Below are 26882 nucleotides of genomic sequence, written 5' to 3' on the forward strand. Positions count from 1 at the left end.
TGAAGGTGTCATTTAACAAGTTTAAAAACCTAATTCCTTTTGCTGAGCTACTAGTCCCTCTGTCCCAATTTATGTCCGGGTAATTCAAATCTCCAATAATTAAAGTGTTACCCAGATTTGCAGCTTTCTCAATTTGCCCAAAAAGCTGTTGTTCCTCGTCAATATTAACATTAGGTGGTTTATAACATAGAAACATAGAAACATAGAATGTGACGCAGATAAGAAACATTCGGCCTATCTAGTCTGCCCAATTTTCTAAATACTTTCATTAGTCCCTGGCCTTATCTTATAGTTAGGATAGCCTTATGCCTATCCCACGCATGCTTAAACTCCTTTACTGTGTTAACCTCTACCACTTCAGCTGGAAGGCATTCACTACCCTCTCAGTAAAGTAATGCTTCCTGATATTATTTTTGAACCTTTGTCCCTCTAATTTAAGACTATGTCCTCTTGTTGTGGTAGTTTTTCTTCTTTTAAATATAGTCTCCTCCTTTACTGTGTTGATTCCCTTTATGTATTTAAGTGTTTCTATCATATCCCCCCTGTCTCGTCTTTCCTCCAAGCTATACATGTTAAGATCCTTTAACCTTTCCTGGTAAGTTTTATCCTGCAATCCATGAACCAGTTTAGTAGCCCTTCTCTGGACTCTCTCTAAGGTATCAATATCCTTCTGAAGATACGGTCTCCAGTACTGCGTACAATACTCCAAGTGAGGTCTCACCAGTGTTCTGTACAATGGCATGAGCACTTCCCTCTTTCTACTGCTAATGCCTCTCCCTATACAACCAAGCATTCTGCTAGCATTTCCTGCTGCTCTATTACATTGTCTGCCTACCTTTAAGTCATCAGAAATAATCACCCCTAAATCCCTTTCCTCAGATGTTGAGGTTAGGACTCTATCAAATATTCTGTACTCTGCCCTTGGGTTTTTACGTCCAAGAATCATTATCTTGCACTTCTCCACATTAAATGTCAGTTGCCACAACTCTGACCATTTTTCTAGTTTACCTAAATCATTAGCCATTTGGCTTATCCCTCCTGGAACATCAACCCTGTTACATATCTTAGTATCATCAGCAAAAAGACATACCTTACCATCAAGACCTTCTGCAATATCACTAATAAAAATATTAAAGAGAATGGGTCCAAGTACAGATCCCTGAGGTACCCCACTGGTGACAAGCCCAAGCTTTGAATATACTCCATTGACTACAACCCTCTGTTACCTGTCACTCAGCCACTGCCTTTCCCATTCAACAATATTGGAATCCAAACTTAAATATTGCAGTTTATTGATAAGCCTTCTATGTGCAACAGTGTCAAAAGCCTTACTGAAATCTAGGTAAGCAATGTCTACTGCACCACCCTGGTCTATAATTTTAGTTACCCAATCAAAAAAATCAATAAGATTAGCTTGGCATGATCTCCCTGAAGTAAATCCATGTTGTCTCTGATCTTGAAATCCATGTGTTTTTAGATTTCAACAATCCTATCCTTTAACATGGTTTCCATCACTTTCCCCACTACTGAAGTAAGGCTTACTGGCCTATAGTTGCCCGACTCCTCCCTATTACCTTTCTTGTGAATGGGCACAACATTCGCCAACTTCCAATCTTCTGGGACTACTCCCAAGCAATAGTTGGTTTCTCTTCTTTTCCCCCAAGCAGATATTTACCTATAAAGCTTCCACATTTTCCTCATCGCATTCCATTTGCTTAAGATTTGGCTTTAAATCATGGTTGACATACAAACATGGGTACCACCCTTCTTGTTTTTCCTATCCTTCCTAAATAACATGTACCCATTTAAGTTAACTGCCCAGTCATGTGTCTCATCCCACCATGTTTCAGTTATGCCTATTATATCATATTGTTTAGTGTATGCTAATGCCTCTAGTTCCCCCATTTTGTTATTTAGGCTCTTTGCATTAGTAAGCATACATTTAATATCATGCGTCACTTGTATATTTTGTGAATTATCAACATTACATAGCTTCTCTGTTCTGAGCTTGCCCCTCCCCCTGTCTCCTCCCCCCCTGTGCTAAAGCCCATCTCCTTTCTGTCTCCATTTTGTAGATTGCTATGACCCTCCCACCCTACTACTAGTTTAAAATCTCCTCCAACCTTCTAGCCATCCTATCCCCCAGCATTGCAGACCCTCTCCCGTTTAGGTGCAATCCATCACTACTTTAAAGGTTGTACCCAATCGCAAAGTCAGCCCAGTGCTCTAAAAACCCAAAACCCTCCTTCCTGCACCAAGACTTCAGCCACGCATTAACCTCTCTAATCTCACGCTGCCTTTCCACTGTAGCGCGTGGCACAGGTAATATCTCAGAGAATACCACCTTGGAGGTCCTTTTCTTAAGTTTGCTACCTAATTCCCTGAAATCATTCTTTAGGACCTTCCATCTTCCTCTTACTTTGTCATTGGTACCAACATGGACCATGACCGCTGGGTCATCCCTAGCCCCTCCCAATAATCCATCCACTCTGTCAGCAACATGCCGGACCTGAGCACCCGGGAGACAGCAAACTGTCCGGTTGAGCCGATCAGAGCAACAGATTGCCCTATCTGCTCTCCTAATGATAGAGTTCCCTACCACCACAACCTGTCTTGCCTCCCTTACATTTTGATCCCCACCCATATTAGGGGGGCTGTTAGCTCGGCTGTTAGAAGTAACAGCTTCCTCTAATACAGCTACTCCTGAGCTGATGCTCCCAACATCTTCCCTCAAATGGGCAAACCTGCTAGGTTGCACCAAATCAGGACTAGCTAGCCCTTTCCTCTTCCCTCCCCCCTGCTTCCTCGCCCCACTGTCACCCAGCTACATGCCTGTTCCCCATCTGTCTTATCTCCTCCCTCTCCACTACCTGTCCCCACAGACTCCTCTCAAGATTGTCAATCACCCTCAAAGTTGTTCAAAGTTGCTTCTCGAGATCTCCAAAGTTGCTTCTCGAGATCTCCAATCTGAGCTTCCAGAGAAGCCACTCGCACACAACCATCATAGAGGTATGGACCCTGGACGGGTACATCCAGGCATCCATACATGCAACAAGATGTGCATTGAGTTAAACCAGCAATCTTGCTAACACTCATTTCCCCAGATACAGAACAATAGAAAAAACAAATTACCTTGATAGTTTAAACCCCTTGTTGGTTTTCTAACTCCTACTTAGTAGAGTCTGCTTTCAAGTAATGTGAGCAAGCTCAGTGAGTTAGGGGTGTGCCTTTATGGGGCTACAAATCCCACACAGGTGCAATTAATGAACACTCCCCCCAATCAATCAAGCAGCTGCACAAAAGAGGGGGGAAAACCAGAACACAGAAAAAAAAAAAATGTAAAAAAAAATGGGTTTGTTTTTTTAAACTTTACCAACTGAACCAATTAAACAAAAATAAAATACAAACCACTCTCCACAGTATACAAACCACTCCAAGCAACTCCTGGTTTTCTAACTCCTACTTGAAAGAGTCTACTTACTAGAGTCTGCTTTCAAGTAATGTGAGTTATGTTAGTTATGGACGTAAAAGCACAAATATTGTGTTAAAATGGTAGTCATATTTCATGTCCATAACACTCCATTTGCTTTTACACCATAACTATACTGAAGTTATCGTAAATAGAGGATTTCTCCATAATTCATATTTGCTATTTCGCTAAACATGCAAACATGTTATGAAACATATAAAGAAATACACAATAATACAGTAATATTCCATGTACAATAGTATTTCCCCAAGCTTCCCATCCACCCCAAATAATCTGAAGTCTGATGTTTCATAAAGCTTGTTCACTGCTTCCGTCAGGCTGTATATATGGGCACCGTCTTTCTTCTTCACTGATGGAGACTTGGTATTCGAAGGGAGTGGACAGACTGTTAGCTAAATGCTACTGGAATATAATTAATTCTAAACCCAGACATTTAGAACAGAGAAGATTAAATAATTTAATTTTACTTTCGATATTGTATGACAGTTATAACTAAGTATGACCCCTAAGCTTACAATGGGATGCCATTAGAAATTGTAGCAGAATTTGCCAGACACATAGTCTGGACAAAACTTAAAGAAACTTTTTGATCTGACAGAAAACTTAAGTTATGGACAACTATAAAGATAAGGTAAATGACGTCAAAATAGCCACCAGGAAAAGTTAACTCTTTCCTGGATAGGTATGTTTAGTGGGGCAAGACTGCCCTCTATAGACCAAATACTTAAATTGTTATTTGGAAGGTAACCACACCTCCAATTTTCTATTCGTCTATTACCTAGTGACGAACAGAGAATCTTTTCCTTTAAAAGTTAAGACGGGAGCCAGCAGGGGAACAGGTCGGTCGCATAACTCTGAGCTCCGCGTCTCAAGCCGAGAAACAGACGTTTAAACAGCGGATAAAAAAACCCAAAACCGAACGACTCACTCACCTGGGGTGTGCTGGAACACCATGGGCAAAAAAAACAAAAAAACAAGAGCAGATAAAGCCCCCACGAGCCGAGACATCGGAGAACTGCTCCGCAGCACGACTAAGGCCGCATGGGACAAAATGGCGACGGCGGACGACTTATACTCATACTCCTCAGACGACTTTACTGCCGTTCTGGATATGGGAACAACTCCCAATACAGCCTCAGCACCAGCTACCGCCAATGCCACAGCCAAACCGGGAGAAACGGTGACAGCGGACCTGCTGCAACAAATGCTGAGCGAACTACGCAAAAACATCGCGGCGGATATGGCATACTATAAAACCGCCATAGACACAGCAACCGCCAAAATCGGCAGGCTAGAGGACAAGTCCGACACCCAAAATGCACGACTAACAGCAGTGGAACAACAAGTGGCCGACCTCCAGCACCAGCAAAAATCCTCCATAGACCGCATGGACGCTATGGAAGACCAGCGCAGGAGGTACAACCTAAAGGTCAGGGGGATTCCCGACTCCGTGGGGGCAACAGAGGCGCCACACTACATTAGACGCCTCTTGAACACTGTCCTGCCACCTAAGCAAGCAAAGGCAATTCAGCTAGACGGAATGTTTAGGCTGCCAAAGCCTACTAGAGCCCCTGCAACAGCAACTATGGATCTTATAATCCGTTTCCAATCACTCCAACACAAAGCTCTGACCATGGCGGGGCTCCGGGGAAAGACCCCCTTACACTTCGAAGGATCAACCCTGTCCATCTTTTCAGACCTAACCAGGTCCACCATGGCGTGGAGAAAGGAGATGCAACCAAGCCTACAGCTCCTGAGAAATAGGGACATCCCCTACAAGTGGGGAACCCCAAGAGCAGTCATCGTGTCCCATGGAGGGACCACACACAGAGCACACAGCGTCCAGGAACTCGGCTCATTGCTCACCATCCTGGGTATCCAGTCGCCACCGCACAAGAGGGGTTCTGAACTTATCACATTTAAACCCTGCCGATATACCGGAATTCACGCCAGGCCGAGCCCAGAAACCGCAGGGTCGCACAGCACCGCCGTGAGAAACTTACCATGAGGTTCCCATCTCTCCCCCTGTTTGGGGACTGACTTTACCTAGATATACCCTACAATTTTAAAACCGACCTAATCCCACACTCTAGCCAAAAGCATAGCTCCTTAGCAGACACAACTCATACACCCACTCTCAATAAACACCACACATAGCCTGACCACATATGGCTTAACCAAAGAGAGCAGACGAACCTAGGAGCATACAGCTCAATTGTAGAAACCCCCACCATCCCCACAACCAAACCGCACCACAGAAGACTTGCAATGCAGGGGATGCCTACCTCAGTGGAATCTCTACCCACACACACAGCCACTAGTCAGCCAAACATCATAATACCACTGTGGCAAATCGTGTCATGTTTATGTTTGTTCTTACCTTTATACAAAATGTTCACACTGCATGTTACTGTTTTACCGATGACATGTAATACTTGCAAAGTTGATGTTATACACCTTGTGTTTTTGAATGCCATATACGTCATATATGCAGTGTGACACAAAAAATAAAGAATAAAAAAAAAAAGTTAAGACAAAGGGAATAGAGAGGTATGGAGAGAAATGCAGAGAGTATGCAGAGGAAGCAGTTGGAAGCAGGCTAAGTCAGGAGACAGAGAAAGAGACCAATGACATTCAGTTCCTGAGACTACCTACTAATCTGATGAAAATATCTACTTAACTGGTAATTATACTGGCTTCAATTAATTAATCTAAATTAATTAAAATTTTCTAATAGCATGATATATGACTGGATAAATCACGATCAGATTTCGATATTTAGAAATCTTAGTTAAATAAGAAGTACATGGCTATAACCATTCTATTCTGCAGATAGGATTACAATAATTATGTATTTATGTGACATATCACATGTTAGCATATCGTGATATTTATCCAGGTGTATTGATTTGCTCTAAAATAAGATAAAATATCTGTTTAGACAAGTTAAAATTCTGCTTATAGAACATGGTAAATTAATCTTATTCGATGGTCCCAGGAAATGACTAATGAGCTGGTTTAAATGTTATTTTATTTAAAATCACATGAGAATAGGTCTTAATTACTTAGGAGGTCTAGCCAGCATTGAAAGGGTTATTCTAACTGTCAGCTAAAGTTTTTATGGCTATTCGCTGGAAGCTTTCTCTGTGTGTAAGTTTCACTGTCGTTTCTCTGTGAAGCCCATCATAAATCTTCTTGACAATTAAGACTGTGTTAGCCATTGGAAGATGTTTTTACATTACCATATTGTATTGCATACCATGTTATAGTAAATATTCATTGATTATTGTCATGCATGTTACTTATTATTATTATTATTTAAATTGTCACAATAAGGGGGCGTGGCCGGTAGCCAGCGGGAATGGACGTGTAGTGCTGTGCTCCTGCCCGACCGGCGATAAGCGACGAATTTCAGCGACTTAAACTGCAAGTATTAAGCAGTAAAATACCCCTGCCGACCCCTGATTAGCGTCCCCACAGAATGGCAGCTAAAAATAAAGCAAAGCTAGATAAAGCAGCATTCTTTACCCAGAAAACGCCGAGACAGAAAAAGCCGCCGGAGAGGGAGCAAGATGGCGCCGATGACGGAGCGGATGCTCACATGTCAGACGAAGAAAACGAGGCGCAAATGGGGAACGAGGGTCCTATAACGGAGACAAGAATGAAGTCCCTGTTGGAGGCCCAGAATAACTCCCTAATGCACCAATTTAAAGAGGTAATAGCAAGCTTAGCAAAAGATGTCTCGGATCTGGGAGACCGTACCTCTCACTTAGAAAACAAGATGGCGGAGCATGCAGAAGCCCACAATACTATGGCTGACGCCATGCAAGAGCTGGACCAAAAAATCAAAGCCCATGAAGAAAAACTGACAGACCTGGAGGATCGTTCCAGAAGGAACAATGTCAGAATCAGGGGCATCTCGGAAGAGGTGGACGGTAAACAACTGCTCCAGTACACTATATCTTTCTTCGCCAAACTCATACCAGAGGTAGATCCAGACCTGCTTATTATAGACCGCATACACCGAGTCGGCAGACCGAAGCATATCCCGTTATCCTCACCAAGGGATGTACTGATGAGAATCCATTATTTTCACGTAAAGGACTTAATTATGAAAGCGAGTCGGAAGCAATATCCGATGGAGGAATACAAGGCCTTACAAATATTCGCAGACCTGTCATCAGCAACACTCCAACAACGTCGGAACCTAGCGAGCATCACGGCCGCTCTTAGAGCGCAAAATGTACCTTACCGCTGGGGATACCCTACACGGTTACAAGTGACGAAAAATGGAACGCTCCACGTCATCAGAACTGAGGAAGAAGGACAAAAAAAGCTCAAGGACTGGGACATACCTATACTGACCGCAAAGCGCCAACATGAGTCTAATACTGGGAGGCTTAACCCAGAATGGCAGAAAGCACCATGACCCAGATGGGACAGTGGTAAACTTCTATGGGTAACGTTGAGCAATTTACAAGTTGCTTAGCTCAGTCAGATCGGATAGCTTTTTTAAAGAAACAGGTTTAAAAAAAAAAAAAAAAAAAGGGGGGATGCTATTTGGAGTAAAGGATATTTAGCTGGAATAATGGGTGACCACTAAGTAAGGTATATATTGCTTTGAAAAAAAAAAATACTTTACAATACTAAGGTACACCAATATACACATAGTGGGTATTATACAGAATACATGTTAAAAGGGGGAAAATGAGGGATAAGCATAGATTGCAGTTGAGAGTAAATCCAATGCCAAAGGGATGTGGTTCTCAATGGCAGAGGATAATTACGCCACGTCCACAAGTGGGTCAGTTCTTGGGCCAATATGTTCATATTTGCTGTTATTGTTATAATGCAAGTTATGTATTCTATGATATGTTGTTTTTCCACCCTATTCCTTCCCACCTTCCCACACCTTCCACTGGAGAATCTGAAGCTCAGAAACCCTAGATACTTAAGAGTCCCAAAGAAACCCCCGAGTACAGAACATGAAAATAGTCACATACAATGTTAAAGGGTTGAATACCCAACACAAACGTAACCTTTTGAGTAAAGATCTGTCCAAATGGAAATGTGACATAGTGTGCCTTCAAGAAACACATTTTAACAACCAGCCACCCAAGCCCCTATACCCCCAGTCATATAGCAGACAATACCATTCTATAGCAGGCACAAAAGCCAGAGGGGTATCTCTACTGGTACACGATAACGTAGCTTTCACCCTCCTGCGTAAAGTCGCGGACCCTAAAGGGAGATATCTAATTGTGGTCTGCATAGTGAACGAAGTGACCTACACACTAACTAACGCGTATTTTCCCAACTCCAACCAGGCCCAGTTCCTGGAGACACTATGCAACAAAATAGATAAAACAAAACAAGGTACCCTAGTATTATGTGGGGATTTCAACTTTATAGCGGAACCAACAATGGACTCTTCAGCTAGATTTACCAACCAAAGACTGCGAATGCTGCAAGGCTCTTGCAAATCACTTAGATCCCGACTACAATTCCACAACTTGATGGATGTGTGGCGTACCATACATGACCAAGAACGGGACTACACATTCCATTCGGCGGTTCACAACTCTTATACGAGATTAGACCGATACTACACACTCCCAGCAAACCTGATACAGATAGAGAAATGTGTGATAGGGCAGATCACTTGGTCTGACCACGCACCGGTATTTTTGCACATAAGAGACACACACACACTTCAAGGGAAAGGGTTCTGGAGGCTCAACGAATCTCTTCTACACAACTTAGACTTTATCAAAACAGTTAGAGGTGCACTGGCAGAATACTTTACCAGAAATGACCCTGTGGGGACGTCCCTAGAAACCTTGTGGCTGGCCCACAAGGCGGTGGTTAGAGGACTTTTCATACAGAGGGCGAGCTATCTAAAACGACAGGGGGAAAGACAACTGACTGAAAGACTCTATAGATTAGACCTTTTGACAAAACAAAATAAGCAAAATTCAACCACGGAACTAGCCACACAAATCAAAACACTCAAATCTCAAATAGATGAGGCTAACTTACTTAAAACCAATTACCAACTGCAGAAATTAAGAGCTAAGTTCTACCATCAAGGCAATAAAGCAGGCAAGGTATTGGCCAATCTCCTTAAACACAAACAAGCCAAACAACGCATAACATCTATACGTATAAATAACTCTACGACAGTACATAAACCCCAAGACATAAGCGAAGCATTCGCCAAGTTTTACGCCAAGTTTAAGAAACCTTATACAACATAGAGACCAACCCAACTCCATACCGACTGAGGAACAGATCAACTCCTTCCTAGATAGGATAGCCTTGCCCAAAATAACCGCCACCCAAACCGAATCCCTAACTGCACCAATTGAGGCTAGCGAAATCCTGAAGACCATAGGGGGGTTGCCACCCCATAAAGCTCCAGGACCAGATGGCCTGACAGGTAAATACTATAAGGTATTTGGCGACATACTGGAACCATACCTGACGTCATTGTTTAACGCCACCGCCAAGGGTAGAGGGCTGCCGCCGGACATGCTTTTAGCAAATATTATCACACTCCCTAAACCGGGAAAACAACCTAACGAATGCAAAAACTTTAGACCTATATCATTGCTCAATGTGGACGCAAAAATTTATGCTAAAATCTTGGCGGTAAGACTCTCTAAGATCCTACCCACCATAGTACAGGGCGACCAAGTGGGGTTTGTAGCGGGGCGACAGGGGGCGGATAACTCCCGTAGGGTGGTGAGCTTGCTGGGTCACATGAGAAGGGCCGGGGCTGAGGGCCTCCTGCTTTTGCTGGACGCCGAAAAAGCGTTTGACCGGTTGGGATGGGGGTTCTTGGCCGCGGCCCTGCAAAAATTCGGGATCCCACACAGGTTCGTCTCCCAGATTATGGCCCTTTATAATGGACCGACGGCGGTAGTGTCCACCGGTGGATATACATCCAATAAGTTTAAGCTGACGAATGGCACGCGGCAGGGCTGCCCCCTGTCGCTGAGTCTATACATTTTAGCACTTGAACCCTTAGCAGAACTGATCCGTTCAACACCGAGCATACACGGCATTAGAGCAGGAGGAAGGGAACATAAAATTAGCCTATTTGCGGACGATGTCCTCATCACGCTAACACAGCCGCTGACATCGGTGCCAGAGGTCCACAAAATACTGATGGAATATGGAGCGGTGTCCTATTATAAGCTTAACGAATCCAAATCCCAGGCTATGGGAATTAACCTTGGGGGGACAACATCTCAATACCTAAAATCGAAGTATAAATTTGAATGGTCAGACACACACATTCAGTTCTTGGGCCTATGGATCTCCCGTAATCCCAACAACCTCCTAGAAGACAACTACAGTAGGATATGGAGGGCAATAGCACACACCATGAAAGAATGGAGGGACAAATACATTTCGTGGGTAGGGAGGGCGGCGGCTTTTAAGATGATGCTTTTGCCTAAGATACAATATATATTTCGTATGCTGCCAATAGCGGCACCATTGTCCTTCTTCAGGAAGGCACAACAGGACCTAACACGCTTTATCTGGGCGGGGAAAAAACCTAGGGTAGCCATGAAACACCTACATAGAGGCTACACTGAGGGAGGCATAGGAGTCCCAGACCTTCTTTTATACCACAGAGCTGCAGTGTTGGCACCACTAACACAAGTGTTAGGGGACAAAGAGAGGCCACAGTGGGCCACCATAGAAGAGGAGACCTTACACAAGCAATTAGAGATTATATGCTGGGCGCCAAAAGAGAGGAGACCCAAAATACCAGACTTGTTGCCGATTACGCAGTTTATGCTGCAAACATGGGACAAACACAAACACCAGCTAGTTAGGACACAAAGAATTTCCAAGGCCACGCCACTTTCGGCTCTACCGAACTGGATCCCGCACTTTAACGCAACCGCATGGCAAGAGGCGGGAATTCACCACGTCCACTGCTTTTATGATAGAGACAAAAGGTTGTCCTTTTCGCAGCTAGTGCATAAATATGGTGTCCCACAGTCCATGTCATACACATATCTTCAAATTTCACACCTCCTAGACTCCAAAAAAGAACAAACAATACAGGCAGACCAGGAAGGGAACATAACCAAATTCGAAAAGTTGTGTATGGGGTTAACCCCACAGAAGGGACAATTGTCAGTGTGTTACCAAGCAATCAACACTCATCCGCCTTTCGCACAATGCAAATATGCAGAGGCATGGGCAAAAGACTGCGGGGGGCCCATTACCAGAACACAATGGGACACGTGCCTACGTGCATTAAAAGGGATCACTCACTGTGCAGCGCACATAGAACTGCACAGAAAAATCTTATTAAGGTGGTACATGGTCCCAGCTAGACTGGCGCGGGTATACCCAGACAGTTCCCCCCGATGTTGAAGGTGTGGCGTACACCAGGGTACGATAATCCATGTATGGTGGGCCTGTGAGGTACTCACCTCGATGTGGACAAAGATACATGACATAGTGAGAGTCATTTCAAAAATAGAAATACCAAAACACCCTCTACACCTCTTGCTACTGGGTCTACCATTGAATTTACCATGGGAACACAGAGTGGTAATAACCCACGTTCTACTAGCTACCCTATATCTCATAGCGAGACACTGGAAACAAGATAAACCTCCGACAATTAAAGGAATCATAGACACAGTGGACACTAACAAAAAATATGAATTAGCATACGCAGAATCGGAGGGAAAAAAACAAAAAGTGAAGATGGCATGGACTGGGTGGGATGACTTCAAGGCGGGGTATGGGGGATAAGGTGACCCGCAGCCCAGAGAGACGGTGGTCATGAGAGGTTCAAGACGGGTAGATGTAGTCACACGGAGGCTTGAGCAGCCAGTGGAATTACGTAAAGCTCGAGACTTGCTGGCATAACATGGGAAAAGAGGGAAGGATCCCAACCCCAATTCCCCCCCCTCCCCCTCCCCCCACCCTTTCCCTCTATGAAAAGGGGATTCCCTAGTTACACCCCAAGGAATTGTGGTCACTGTTGTACCCTGAACAAGGGGACGAGAAGAGAGGAAAGTAGACATAATTCAGTGATTGTGTCAGGGCTAAAGTAGTTACCTGTATGTGCAAGTGATTGTGTATTTGTATCACCCGGTGAAACAAAGGTTATCTATGTATCTGTACTAGCACCTATTAATTATGTATTAACCTACTGTATGTTAAGATCTTGACTACGAGACCAATTTTCAGAGGTCTACTGTGTACCCGCTCCCTTTCTCTTCTGTACCCTCAGCAATTACCTTGGGTCTTTCAAAATAAAAATTGTCAAATTTAAAAAAAAATGTCACAATAAATTGTATCTATTTTTATAACAAATTGTGATTTTATTTATATGGAATACATTTCACTTATACGATAACGATCTTTGGGATCTGAGTATTGAAATAGTGGGCAATTCTCAACTGTTTACTATTATTATCCAATAAATATCCCCACAAATTGGAGGCACGGTGCTGAGATCGTTTAAGTTGAAATTATATTCCATATACAATAATATTGGTGTAATTCATGCAATTTAATCTTGATATAGAAAAGAGTTTTGTATTGAGATTAGAAAAAGAGAGAAGAATGAGCTAGAAGGCCACCATATATAGAAATATAAAGGTGGGAAACTGCTCATTCAATAATCTATACCCCTTAAGTGAATGTACTTGCATAGAGAGGGAAAAAACAAAAGGAAAAAAGAAAAGGGGAAAACATGGGTACTTATACCTTTAATAGAACAAAATTACACAAGTAGTAATAAAATATAACTGGCTCTATAAGTGGCCAGGAGAAAGGTACCCCTAAAAAGAGTACAAATTAGTGAGATATATACTCACAAATGCTAGCTAGAACAGACATTGTTAAAGAGTGCTAGAGACCAGAGAGGGTCAGTGTAAAGATGCAAATATAGTGTGAGTCTTTACATATCAATCCTACCAGAAGCCTGGAGTGCTAGAGACCAGAAAGGGTCAGTGTTAAGATGCAAATATAGTGTTAGTCTTTACATATCAATCCTGCCAGAAGCCTGGTATGGGGGCAAAGGGGTATTGTAGATGGAGATATAAAGTAAGCCTTGGTAGTGATGGTGCCCCTGGAGGGAGCAAAGTAGTTGCTAGTGCAGGCTAACAAATAGATATAGGCAGAGTGGACAGTGAGTCCAGGTGGTTAGTTCAGGAAATATATACACGCCCACCTGAGCATGAAAAAGCATACATATAGATGTTACTTATTGCCAAAAAACCTCAGGACCATGCCTTATCCACAACCTAAATAGCCCTGAGCTTACTAACTGTCTCCCATAAAAACCGGGTGACCAGGTATAGAGATATAAAGTAAGCCTTGGTAGTGATGGTGCCCCTGGAGGGAGCAAAGTAGTTGCTAGTGCAGGCTAACAAATAGATATAGGCAGAGTGGACAGTGAGTCCAGGTGGTTAGTTCAGGAAATATATACACGCCCACCTGAGCATGAAAAAGCATACATATAGATGTTACTTATTGCCAAAAAACCTCAGGACTGGGCTATTTAGGTTGTGCCTTATCCACAACCTAAATAGCCCTGAGCTTACTAACTGTCTCCCATAAAAACCGGGTGACCAGGCACGCTACCTGCTGCTTCGAGGCAGCCTCAAGGCTATCCCTGTCACTGAAACCCCAAATTGCCCAAAGGTACCCTAAAAGGTCATAGAGATACTACAGTGCGTCTAGTGCAATAAAGAAAAAATGAATTTACAAAACAAAACTGAAAACAAAAATCAAAAAGAATGCATCGGCATTCTGTAATGCTCGACGTGCGTTTCGGCATATAGATACGCCTTTATCAAGAGCTAAAGAGTGTCTGCCTACCTGTCCGTGTTAAAAAGGGAGGACCAGCCCGCCTCTAGGGTCCCAACCACCAATCGCCATCCTTCAACCCGCCCTCTCTGGGCGCATCAGCACGGTATCCAATCGAAATAGGAGAGGGGGGGAGAAAGGAGGGGAGAGGGGAGGGGGCATGAGAGCACGCCGGCCCACGTGGGTAGTGGGCGTGTAATTTGCCTTGTTACACCATTAGTCCAACCTCCAAGAAGACGTCATGTCTTCAGCTCCCAATAGCTTATTGGGAAGCGCGGAGGGGGCGTGGTGAAAATACGTGGGTGCTGAAATCGCATAGAATATACCGATACCGCACCGGAGACTAAGTTAGTAATTGACAAAATGTCAATAAAGATGTATACACTATAATCTAATGTATCCCCAAACATTCCCCCACGTGGCATATAAAATCCAAGACCGAAGTCTCTCTCAGACGCTGGGGCAGGTCAATCACAGGGGCTGGAACATACCGGCCAGGTGCTGCAGCAAGCTCTACCGTGTATTCAGAGGTGATCAATCTCCTTCCTTCCCCCAGGATTCATCCACCCCGCGTCTTCTTGGACGGATGCCCTAGCAGGGCATAACCCAGAGCCTCACGGTTGGGCGCCAACTGATATAGATTTCTTTTCAGCAAACCAATAAGTTTGAATGACTATCTGTTCCTGTCCAAATTAGAAATAATAAAGTTGCGTGCACGCAGAAGTATTCAAACTGACACAAGGTTCAGGTTAGATGAAAGAACTTCAGGACATTTAATGGCATCTGTTAAAAAGTGGGTGCGCAGACCCTTATAAAGGCATAATTACATCACTAAAGGAATTCAAGATAACAACAAGTAAACATTATTAATTGGTTTAGGTGTTAAGTGGTTAATTAAATGCCCTCCCTACTGGGTGTTATATCTAGTGTCACAACTGTCGTCATGAACTTCTCCTCCAGATTTCAGTGCCATCTTGCTAGCACGAGGAGTTCACTCGATGGGAGGGGGGCTTTGGCAGCCATTTTGAGTATTTGGCACGTTAGTCTTCAAGGTTAGTTCTCAAGACTTTTAGTAACTTCACATTTTATTAAGCCTAGCTGCTACAATGTTTCATTCAGCAGGAACCTAACATTTCCTGCTGACACACAATTTCTATGAACAAAGCATTCTTATAAGACTATGAGAGCATGAGAAAGAAATATAAGGGTATAGATTTAAAGGGGCCTAATAATTCTACAGCAGTCCCCCCTTAAAATGTTAATTACTAAAAGACAAAACTTTATTTGTTAATATCAGAAGACTTGTTAGCCCAAAGACACGGAAGCCCCATGACCACTAGCTTGGTGTTAATGCAAAGTGCAAGTCTATCCCTTGTCTGACCCTAACAGGCTGCAGCTCATCCGTCAGTACGGCTCTCGAACACTTCACTCCATGGGTATCCCGCGGTGGCTTGTCCACCACTTCTCCACACGGTAGACTGACCCATACAGACGGAAGCTGTCCCTGACCTGTCCCTTCCTAGAATTTCTGCACTTCATCGGCATAAGGGAGAGTTTGTAGCGGAATACAGGGCGATGTGAGATCTTGATCACCAATTTCCAGATGAGTAAAGGTTGGTGTCGTTTGGTCTACAGTCTTCTGTAGGAATTTTCTGAGGCATGGGAGGACACAACAAACGAGAAGAGCGAGAGCAAAAAGAAAAATTAGTAGAGCCATACCAATATGGACTAAAGCTTTCTGCCAACCAGTCATCCAACCAAACCATCTTTCCCAGGGATCAGTTACCCCAGAATTTCTTTTCAACTCTTCTGAGAGTTTATTCAATTTTTCTATGGCCAAGGTGACTTTACCATTAGGACCTGTGTTTTCTGGAATGTAGGTGCAACAAGTCATGGTGTCGGGTAGTATTTTACATACACCCCCCTTTTCAGCTAGAATCATATCTAGGGCCAGTCTGTTCTGGAAGGTCATTTGGGATGTGGCCTGTAATTGTTCGGCCAAGCCCTGGAGGGCATCCCTGGTGTAGTTAACAAAGCGCTGTTGGTTGTAATAGATGTAATTAATCCAATTAAGGTTTTTGTTGGCAGTGACTATAGTAAACAATGATTCAAATCCCACCGCAACTTCATCTCTAGCTTTAAACTCGTTAGGTACCCCCCTAGGCACCCCAATGGCATCTATGTAAATGTGTGGGTCAAAACTGTCCTTTACTGGGGTTTCACGCTTGACTCTGGCTGGTATATGTGGGGAACCGAGTATGCCAGAATGATTATCAGAAATAATGTGAATGGGCATGATGACTTTTGCTAGGGCACATTCTCCCCACCATTCAATCTCTAGCTTGGACCTTATCAGTAAGTCCCCACATAACCAGTAAATATCCCCTAGTGACCTGATATGGTGCTGTAGCAGGTGTTTAGGAACAGTTCTGTAGGTGGCACAATAACCTTTGGAAAAGTTACCCACAAATTTACCGGTTCTGTCATAATTAGTATAACAAGTGTAATTACCTTTGTAAATCGTAACTCCATCTGGGGGTTTGACATTTCCAGCTAAGAGAGGGTATTCTGCTGTCCATGCTTTGCAGAGGGACTGATTAGAACCATAATGGTTAGCAAAAAGACCTAGGAAACAATTCTCTATTTCTAAAGGGATAGTTAATGGTACGGTGCCGAGATGGGGTCGGGCACCACCACATACATAGCATGCAGTTCTATTATGTTTATTGGCATTATATCTCATCCACTCTAACCACAAGTTAATGTCATTAAAGCCAGTTTCTGCAGCCATGGTATCTTCGAAGGTGGGGTTAGCAATGGCCATCATGTCCTTAAAGGACTGGATATGTGGTTTCAGCGGATTTGGGACCATATGATCAGCCCCTCGCCACTCTGGAGAGTGGCACATATCTTTAAGGTAGAAATGACCTAATTTGTTATAGGAACCTCTCTTCCAATACATTCCCATTACATATTGGTCAGCATCCTCTGGGCCAGGATGCTCAATATTTAACATCAATTTCATAGGTGTACCTCCTCCAGGCTTTCTTAAAGTCATTCTCTGAAGGAGGGATCTACCATGGTCATCTACTTTAGATAAGGCACTTTTTGGTTTATAACCCCAGGCAGGCCCAGCATTCCATCCTGCAGCCCCCCAATGGTTACAATTGTGCCCCCATTGCTTGTCAACCACACAAACATAAGGGTCTTTTGCTTGTGGTTTAACCTTTTTTTTTTTTTTTTTTTTTTTTTTTTTTCATTTTATTATTTTTTTTTTTTTTCTAATTTCTTTTTATTAAGTTTTTCTCATTTTTACAAAACATTAAGTATTAACAATTATACTTAATCAATAAAACATGATTCTGTTATGAATCCAACATGCTATACATTCCCATACATTTATAACCTAACCATAGATACTTATCCTATATATACACACAAAAAAAAAAAAACATTTATTATTAGTTATATTTGTTGTCTCTTGACTATGATTAGATTATCTACATTCATACCAACCAGCATATAATTAAATATTAATATCTCGCGTGTACAATGGGTAATCTTTGTTTCATTATGACAGTAGACCGCATCTATTCTATTAGTTTTATGTCTATTATTAGAGAGTTATATATTTCTCTTAGTAGGTTTTGTTTTTTGTTGTCATTATACCAGGTTGTTCCTATTTCCATCTCTAGCTGGTTCAGAATTTGTTCTTTTATATGTTGTAAGTCAGGGATATCAGTATTTTTCCATAATCTTGCAATCAACAGCTTTAAAGCCATAAAACAGTGAGTGACTAATATTTCATTTTTTTTGTTTAATTCGGTATTATAAATATGTAGTAAGGCAGTTTCTGGTGTAAAGTTTAACTGTATATTACTTATCTGTATTATTATGCTATATATAAGCTCCCATATTGGTTGAATTCTTGGACAGCTCCACCATATATGTAGCATAGAGCCGTCTAAGTTAAAACATCTCCAACAATTTGGAGGGTTAGTATGGCAGATTTTATTTAATCTCTTTGGGACCATGTACCATCTATAGCTTACTTTTATAAAGTTTTCCAGTATGTTTAAGGAATGGAGGTTTTTTTTATTTTTTGGAAAGCTTGGCACCATGAGGTAAAGTCGATTTTGCTATCCAATTCTCTTTCCCATTTTTTAAAGATCACCGGAATATTTGGTTGATTTATGAGATTAAGTAGCTCTATTATTGTGGAGTATTTTTTATTCGTGGTGTCTTTGGTTAAGATCTTTCTAATTAACTTTCCTGTATCCCCATTATATTTTATCAGGTGCTTCTTTAGGAAGCTTTTAATGCGTAAATAGCTGAAAATTTCCCTAGATGGTAGATCTAGTCTTGTTTTTATGATCGGGTAATCTTCTATCTGATCTTTTCTATATAAATCATTAATACATGTGTCAAAATTTTTATACCAATTTTCCATATTTATATCCTCCATAATATTTTCTACCGTTTTTTTTTTTTTTTAAATTCTTTATTTTTGGTTTGACGAAGCAGATGGTAAACATTGTAAGTGGTTACATTTATGCAAGTGACAGCGCAGTGTCATATAATGGTTTACAGAATGCAGATGACAGTTGTTAGTTTAGGCATGTTATATACATCATATGTTTTGTTGGTGTCTTCGTCTGAGATTTTCTACCGTTTTTATGGGTATAGTGTCTGGGATTTGATCCGCTATTCCCAATTTTTTTTTTATTATATACCATTCATTTATTGTTTGTGAGATAATTTTACTTTTGATTTCTGGTAAGCAAACCCTTTTGTTTATATTGGTCCAAAGTAATGTTTCTAAATTTGTATCCTTTTCTCTATATAGTTCTATTTTATACCATGCTTGTTCTTTGCAGTCTGCAGTTTGTAAATTTAGGGCATGTGTTGTCATAATTGCATGATAAATATTAGTTATTAATGGGTACCCCAGGCCTCCCCGATGAGTTTTGTTCGCTAGTGTTAGTGAGTTAATTCTGGGTTTCTTGCCCCTCCAAATGAAGTCAGTGAAACATTTTTGTATTATATTTAGCCAATGGATTGAGATCTTGAGGGGTATCATACGAAACAGGTAAATCCATTTTGGGACTATATAGGCTCTAATCGTGTTTATCCGGCCCCACCATGAGATTTCATAGTGCCTCCATTCCCTCAAGAGTCTATTCATTTCTTTTAATTGATTCATAAAGTTAATTTCCATTAAACTGTCAACATCTGATGTTAACAGAATACCTAAATATGGTAATTTTGTAATTGCCCAGTTAAACTGATAGTTTTGTCTTAATCTTTGTAACTGTATTTTATTTATGTTTGTGGTTAGAACTGAGGTTTTATTAATGTTCATTTTGAAATTAGAGACCTCTCCGTATTGCGTTGTCTCATATAGCAACTGAGGTAACGAGTTTTCTGGGTCTGTTATGGTCAGTATTATGTCATCTGCGTAAAGGCAGATTTTGAGTTGTTCATCGGGAATTTTAATTCCTATTATGCCTGTGTTTTGTCTAATCCTGCATGCCAGAGGTTCCACAGAAATGACATATAACAGCGGAGAGAGTGGACAGCCCTGTCTCGTGCCGTTTAGGATTGTAAACCATTCTGATCTTAAATCTCTACCTACAATCCTGGCGGACGGCACTGAGTACAGGGCCTCCACTGCCCCCATAAACCATCCCTCAAAACCCATTTTATACATAGTTTGTTTTAGGAAATCCCAGCTGACCCTGTCAAACGCTTTTTCGGCGTCAATAGACAGGGTCAGCTGGGGCGTCCCACTTTTCTGAGCCTTGGAATGGCTTGGATCTGTGACTTGGTAAATGGGCAATCTACAATGTCACAGTAATCAAAAGAAAATGTGGCTACACGGGTACATGATGAATTATACCAGAAGGTGTACCCATTAGCATCTTTAGTAATGGCCACTTGTTGGGCTTTAAGAAGGCCAATTAAGGGGATGATGTACCAGAAGTACATGGCTGTACAGAGTCGGTTTCCTCTGGGGCAGGTGTCTTCTTGCAGTGGGAGGCGTGGATCCAGTTGCCTTTCCCGGCCAACTTGACAGAAGTGGAGGTGATCAGCAGAACTTGGAATGGTCCGTCAAACCTGGGTTCCAGGGTATGTTTCCGCACAAATTTCTTGACTAGGACCCAATCACCAAGGAGCAAATTGTGGTTGCCTGTATCAGTATCAGGATCTGGAATTGAAGAGAAAACTTGGGCATGGATTTTGTTTAAGGCACTTGCAAGTTCAGTTACATAATCTACCAAAACATCAGTTTGCAGTTGTAGTTGTTGGGGAAAATAGCAACCTAGCCTGGGTGCAGTTCCAAACAGAATTTCATAAGGGGATAATGAGGGCTTTCCTCTGGGTGTATGTCTGACACTGAACAGGGCTATTGACAAGCTTTCTGGCCAGGGCATTTTTGTTTCCTGTGACATTTTTTGCATTCTGGTTTTCAGGGTACCATTCATACGCTCCACTTTACCACTACTTTGTGGGTGATAAGGTGCATGGAAAGCAAGAGTCACTCCTAGAGCAGCCCAAATCTCTTTGATTACTGATGCTGTGAAGGCCGGACCTTGGTCACTTTCAATGACTTCCGGCAATCCGAATCTACATACAATTTCTGTGAGTAGACGCCGTGCTGTTGTTTTAGCAGTAATGTTAACCACTGGGTAGGCTTCTGGCCAGCCTGAGAACATGTCCACTATTACTAGCGCATACTCATAGATGCCACTCTTTGGCATCTGGATGTGGTCTATCTGAATTCTTTGGAATGGATACATGGGTTTAGCCACAAGTGTTTCGAAGGGACCTTGGCTGTTTTTCCAGGATTACATTTTGCACAGATGACACAAGCCTTGCAATAGTTGTTGGTTAGTGTAGTAATCCCAGGAGCTTCATAGTACTTCTGTATAAGAGCATTCATCAGTTCTTTCGATAAGTGTGCAGGACCATGTGCCCATTGAACAACTGCTGGGTACAAATTCTTAGGGAGGCAGAACCTGAGGTTGTTGTAATACACTCCATCCTTTAGAACTGCCCCTTTCTGTTTCCATTTTTGTATTTCCTCAGGGGCAACTGTAGCCTGCTGTTCCCGTAGGATTTTCAGATCAGTTCGAAGAGTCTGCAGAGTAAATATGGGAGTTTCTTCACTTCCGGACATTCTTCTTTCCACTTCCTGTGGTTCTCTTGCAGCTTGCTTTGCAGCCTGATCAGCCAGATGGTTGCCCTTTGCTTCATCCGAGTCCAACTTCCCATGTGCTTTTATCTTCAAAACAGCCACTCCTTCTGGAAGTAGGAGGGCGTCCATCAGCTCCTTGATTGCAGAACTGTGCTTGATTGGTGTACCGGCAGTGGTAAGAAATCCTCTTGTTTTCCAAATTAGTCCGAAGTCATGAGCCACGCCCAGTGCATATCTTGAATCAGTGAAGATATTGGCGCGCTTTCCTTCAGAGATCTTGCATGCTGAAGTTAGGGCTTGTAATTCAGCTTCTTGCGCAGACTTTGTTGATGGTAGTGATGATGATTCAATAATTTCATCTGTTGTGGTGACGGCATAGCCTGTGTGGTATCTTCCTTCTTCATCAGCATATCTTGAGCCGTCCACAAACAGGGTGATGTCGGGATCTATTAGTGGATTCCTCAGGCACGGTTGGTAGATGTGTTGTTTCCATTTTCATCTGTTCAAAGCAGTCATGAGGTGTCTCTGGATCATAGTCGTGCTTTATGACCAGATTTTCGAATTCCTCCTCCAGAAAGTAGCGTGGCCATGTCTTCACATGTTCAGGTTCAGTTGATGGATATTTGACAACGCCTATTTCCTGGAGCTGTGAATTGTTCATGGTGGCCCATAGTTTCGCCATAGGCCCAAGATCACCCCATGACTTAGTCTTGGACTTGGTTACAGGGACATGTGGAATGGATGTGTCCCAATGATGATACAGATGGTCAAGTTCATGTGGTAATTGGACTAAAGCCATACTGTTACCTTCAGTATCACAATAGAAATCTTGTAAGATGAGCATTACCTCGACCAATTGATAAAGTTCTTCTTCGTAACGAGGTTCTGGGTTGATGGTTGGTTTGTACCACATTGTGCAGAAGGCATATTCTGCCCCGTCACAGGGGGGCAATTTGGAGTGCATTTTGTCAATGGTGTGTGCAAGGAGTAGGACGTATCCTTCGTCCATGATGAATCCATAATAGCTACCCCCCTCAGGGAGTGGCAGAAGAGTGGACGGATTTAAAACTTGACATCGCTGAAGGGTGACATTGTCAGGTAATAGGAGACGACATTGGAGGCGAAGGTGTCTAGCAGCTGTGACGTGTTTGATTTGGACCTGGTTGATGATGGCCGAAATATCATGAGGAGCCAATACAGTGAGAGAGTGGCCAAGGACCAGGTCACCAGTACATTCAATAAGTTCTTGAGCAGCAAAGACAGCGCGAAGGCAAGAGGGAGTATCTCTAGCCACGATGTCTAGTTGGCAGGAGAAGAAACCAATAGGCCTCTGGCGTCCGCCAGGACCATGTGGTTGTGTGAGGACACCTGTAGCATGGCCTTGTCTTTCAGACACGAATAATTTGAAAGGTTTGTCGTAGTTTGGTAGGCCAAGAGCAGGTGCAGAGGCAATAGCACGTTGGAGAATATGGAAGTTGTCATATGCTTCTGACAACAGACAGAATGGGTCTGATTTGAGAGCATCATACAAGGGTTGCATGAGCAGAGAGGCTTCAGGGATCCAGGCTCTGCAATAGGAAATGAGGCCTAGGAAGGCATGAAGGGATTTTGTAGTCTTCGGAGGTGGGATGTCCAACACTGCTCTAACCCAATCACGGGTTCCATGGGACAGGCAGTGGCCTAGGAAGATTACAGTAGGCTGGCAGAATTGAAGTTTGACTAGAGACGCCTTACATCCCTGATCTGCAAGATAACAAAGGAGGTCCAAAGAACATTTTTCTGTTGTGGGGACGTCATCTCCACAAAGGAGTAGGTCATCCACATATTGGAGTAGGACAACCTCAGGATGGTCGGATTGCCAAGGGTCAAGGATGGAGCACATCGCTTTTGCAAACTGACTTGGAGAATTTTGTGCCCCCTGGGGCATGACAGTCCATGTATATTGTTGTTTCTCATGTGTGAAGGCAAACAGATACTGACAGACTGGATCCAGGGGAACACTGAAGAATGCATTGGCCAGGTCAATCACCGTGAAATATCTAGGAGATGGTGGAACGCCAGAGAGGAGTGTGTGTGGATTTGGCACAATTGGGGTATCCAGAACTGTGGCCTCATTTACTGCTCTGAGATCCTGGACCATTCGATATATCTCTGGTTCACCCTTTGGCGTTTTCTTCTTAACAGGAAATAGTGGTGTGTTGCACGGTGATTCACACTTGACAAGAGCACCTTTCTCTAGTAGGGCCTGGACTTGTTTAGTGATAGCTGCAGCTTGAGCAGGCTTCAATGGATATTGAGACTTTCTCGGTAGTTTGGCTCCTGGAAGGAGCTTGATTACCACAGGTGGGACTTTAAGATGGCCTATGTCCTCTGGGCCTGAAGACCATAGTGTCCTGGGGACGCTGTTCATCAGAGATTCTGGGAAATTGTCCCTCAGGGCTTTTGTGTTCTCTCTGGGTTTTTCTAGATGGAGCATTAAAGGTAGGGAACACAGTGCTGAGGTGTCTGAGTCAGACAGGGCAGAGGATAATTCCACTTGGCCATCTGGAGTGAAGGTGATAGATGCTTGCAGGCGAGAGAGAACATCAGCACCTAACAAGTTTATGGGACAGGTGGATGATACCACAAAACGAGCAAGCAGACTTGGGCAGCTGCCAACCCGTAGAGGAGTAGACAGGGGACTCTGCCTTGGAAGGCCATCTACTCCTACACAGGAAACATCAATATTAGAAAGGAAGGAGGTGTCAGGCAGGTCTTGTTCTCTCAAAACACCTGTGTCAACAAGAAAGGTGGTGGGGTGGCCTTCGATGGGTAAAGTTACTGTAGCTAGAGGCTAATGACACAGGCTTGCCGATGTCCTATTCTTCTTGGACTGAATCAGGTAGAGGAGGGTTTTGGGTCTTTGTAGTAACAGTTGTGATTGCAAGTCGGGACACTTGCCTGCCAGCATATGGTCTTTGGTATCTAAGGGGGACAGGGCAATCACTCCTATAATGGCCCTTTTCTCCACAGTTAAAGCAGATTACATCTTCAGGCTTGGTGCCTCTAGGGGCCGGTGGGGCTGGTGGTCGTGACATCATAAGAGTTAGGTCGTCTAGGGACCTGTGCTGCCTCTAGACCTCTTGCGAGCGGAGTAGGTGTAGGGCGGTGGCGATGGTTAGGGATGAGGATAGGCGGAGGTATATAGAGGGTGTGGATATGGAGCAGGAGGAGTCGAGGGTGGAGCAGGAGGAGTCGAGGGTGGAGCAGCAGGAGTCGAGGGTGGAGTAGGAGGGACTGGCGGAGTAGGTGGAGGAGAAGGTGGAGTAGGAGGAGTTGGAGATGTAGGAGGGGGAAGTAAGGGAGCAGTGAGAGGGGAGATGGATGGAGGGGATGGGTCAACGGGAGAGGAAGAGGAAGATGGGCAAGCAAGTGGGCAGGCAGGTGATGCAGCAGAGGAGGATAGGCGATGAGAAAGCATATTGGAGGGGTGAAATGGGCTGGAAGGAGATGGGCAGGGTAAAGGATGGGATGAGGGTGATGGGAGCTGGGGGACTGATGGGGGGGGAAATATGGACCCATCAGCATTCAGAACTGGGCAAACGGGGGCAGTGACAGGGAAGGGACCAGGGGTGGGAGCCATGGTCAGCTGCATTTCAGTCATTGCTGACGTGATGCTAGGAGTGGCCGCCTCATGTGCGCCATAACTGGGCGCTGGCTGGGAGAGTTTCCCAGCAACAAAGTTTTTATAATACACAAACAATCTTAAACCTTTATGATCAACTTCTTCCTCAATCCATCCCTCTTGCTGAATAGCCTTCGCTACTCGGTACCAGGCTTCCGCTGTTTGGACTAAATCATGGTCCAATAGCTTCCCCTTCTTTTCTGTCAGTAACTTACGCCATCTCTCTGGCTGCAATCTACCGCACGGAGGTACGGCAATTCCACACACTTTAGCAAATTTATCAACTTTCTTAACCATCTCTTCTCCTTCTCTATCTTCTACCAAATCACATGCTAACCAACCCTTATTGGGTTTATCTAACATCTGTCCCATCCTCCCTATACAAGGTGTCCCAGATATAGAGAAAGAAAGAGGAACAGAATGTCTACAGTGCTCGACTGCTACGCAAGAATAAATTCCTACGTACGTCTTCCCAAAACGAAGACTAGTCACTGATTCCGCCTACCCGAGGTAGCCGCGGATTGGAGCGTGGCAAGAAGTGTGTGACCAATCACTTCTCTCAACAGAAAAAGAGAAATAGGAGGGGAAAGTGCAAATAGTAAGAGAGTAAGATAAAAGTAAACACAGGAATCTGTGTGACAGACAATTAAGACAACATTTCAGTGTAAATACAGTGCATGCATCACAGTTCAAATAAGTTCAACAGTAATCCCTTTCCTTTACTCGTGTGGCCGAAGCCACCTCCCTCAACCTCTTAGTGTCCCCGCTCGGGGAATGACTGCAGATTAGCCGCACTACCTGACGGCGACGGAACACAGCAAACATCGGCCCGAGTTCCGTCCACCTCCCTCGTTACAGTGGTTCGGACCCGTAACCACCTCTTCCCTCACTCCCGTAGTGTCCCAGGATTCATCCACCCCGCGTCTTCTTGGATGGCTGCCCTAGCAGGGCATAACCCAGAGCCTCACGGTTGGGCGCCAACTGATATAGATTTCTTTTCAGCAAACCAATAAGTTTGAATGACTATCTGTTCCTGTCCAAATTAGAAATAATAAAGTTGCGTGCACGCAGAAGTATTCACACTGACACAAGGTTCAGGTTAGATGAAAGAACTTCAGGAAATTTAATGGCATCTGTTAAAAAGTGGGTGCGCAGACCCTTATAAAGGCATAATTACATCACTAAAGGAATTCAAGATAACAACAAGTAAACATTATTAATTGGTTTAGGTGTTAAGTGGTTAGTTAAATGCCCTCCCTACTGGGTGTTATATCTAGTGTCACAACTGTCGTCATGAACTTCTCCTCCAGATTTCAGTGCCATCTTGCTAGCACGAGGAGTTCACTCGATGGGGGGCTTTGGCAGCCATTTTGAGTACTTGGCACGTTAGTCTTCAAGGTTAGTTCTCAAGGCTTTTAGTAACTTCACATTTTATTAAGACTAGCTGCTACAATGTTTCATTCAGCAGGAACCTAACATTTCCTGCTGACACACAATTTCTATGAGCAAAGCATTCTTATAAGACTATGAGAGCATGAGAAAGAAATATAAGGGTATTGTCAGGGTACCGGTGGTCTCTACCTCCGAAAGAGGTAGAGACTTAGCAGTTCCTCCATCCGGACGGTCTGATGGCTTCCTTCCTCGCGGTCTATCCGGTCATGCAAAGCCGGCCGCAAGGG

This window comes from Pelobates fuscus, chromosome 2 (genome assembly GCF_036172605.1).
Source record: "Pelobates fuscus isolate aPelFus1 chromosome 2, aPelFus1.pri, whole genome shotgun sequence".
NCBI lineage: Eukaryota > Metazoa > Chordata > Amphibia > Anura > Pelobatidae > Pelobates > Pelobates fuscus.